We start from the raw sequence: 1,496 nt of genomic DNA on the forward strand, positions 1-1,496 counted from the left end.
GTGTATGTGTATGTGTATGTGTGTGTGTATGTATATATATATACTACAGTTATATGAAAAAATAACAGCATGTTTATAATAATTGTTTAAGGTTTATCAGGGAGCTCTTGAAATGTTTTTTCCTCTTCTACTTTTAGCTTCAATGACACTTCAGATGCTATAAGATGCAAAATTTATCTGCTATCTGGGGTACTGTCCAGTCAAGCTGACCATTTTCACTCTGTTGGAAGGTTCTTTTTACTGAGTTGATGCAGCTTTTCTCATACACTGTCTCCAGGACAAGAATCTGTCATTGTGAGAGGCTTATAATGAGTCTATGGCTCACTGTAGAGAAAGAGAGAAGAAAATATTATTTCAAGGGAACACAGGAAAAAAACATCACAAAAGAAAGGATGGGATTCAAATTATGAAGTAAAGGTTTTAATTTTTATATTAAGAGTAGATCAGGATTTGCAAATCAGTGTTTCCTGACATCACTTTTATTTTGTTGAGTTGAGAGAAAGACAAAATGTGTTCTCTAGACCAGTGCTGTTGTAGAAATATAATGTGAACTGTATATGTACTTGAAATGTCCTAGCAATCACATTTAAAAGGTAAAAGGTCACCTTAAAAGGTGACATTCATTTTAATAATGTTTTACTTAACTCAATATATGCAAGATATCATGATTTCACCATGTAGTCATTATAAAAGTAAATGGAATATTTTATATTATTTTTATGCCTACAGCACTTGGTATTCATAGGTGGCCTCCCATCCAAGTACTAGCCAGGCCCAATCCTGCTTAGCTTCTGAGATCAGATGAGATCAGGCACGTTCAGAGTGGCATGGTCCTAGTTTGCATTCTTTTTAAAAAATTATCTTCAAAATCATAATACACTTCATTTCATGTATCACCCAGAATTGCAATATGCATTTAAAATGCCTTTACTGTCTGCCAACTGCTAGGTAGACATTTAATCTCCTTTGACCTCTGTTGCATCTTTTTGTGACCTATCTAAAAATTCTAAGAACATTAAAATTTCTTCTGAGCCATAGTTCATCAATTATGATGCTCTTGCTTTAGAGGAAGAAATAATACAGAACCTTTGGGTGTCAGAAAAACTGGTGCTTGTCCTGATGAAAAAAAAAAGAGAATTAATGACCAAGTAGAACCATTTATAGACGTATATTTTAGTGATTTGATTATGACTCTGCCTAGTAAATTTGAAAATACTCCATCTCATTCTTTGTGTCCCAAAGTATTTTATGAATTCAGTTTCTAAATTCTACTGTACTCAGCTTTTCTAGACTGTGTCCTAACAGCTTCATGTTACCACCAGAGAGCAGCAGAGATTTAGAGGTAGTTAATGAGTACCCTGAATACCAAAAAACAAAGAAGCTTAACTACTCGATTTGATGTCTTGGCAGTAATTAAATGGCTGAGAGAAAAAAGAGGCAGCTAATTAGTAACTAGAATGTTGCTCATTAGCCTGTCTACCCTTTCGCCCTTTTTT

General features: G+C 34.1%; 1 pseudogene; it reads right to left on the minus strand.

The window, feature by feature from the left end:
- Positions 1-720: 720 nt before the first annotated feature.
- LOC118602709 lies at positions 721-839 on the minus strand (annotated as a pseudogene).
- Positions 840-1,496: the final 657 nt, after the last annotated feature.

This window comes from Rousettus aegyptiacus, unplaced genomic scaffold (genome assembly GCF_014176215.1).
Source record: "Rousettus aegyptiacus isolate mRouAeg1 unplaced genomic scaffold, mRouAeg1.p scaffold_m13_p_4, whole genome shotgun sequence".
Taxonomy (NCBI): domain Eukaryota; kingdom Metazoa; phylum Chordata; class Mammalia; order Chiroptera; family Pteropodidae; genus Rousettus; species Rousettus aegyptiacus.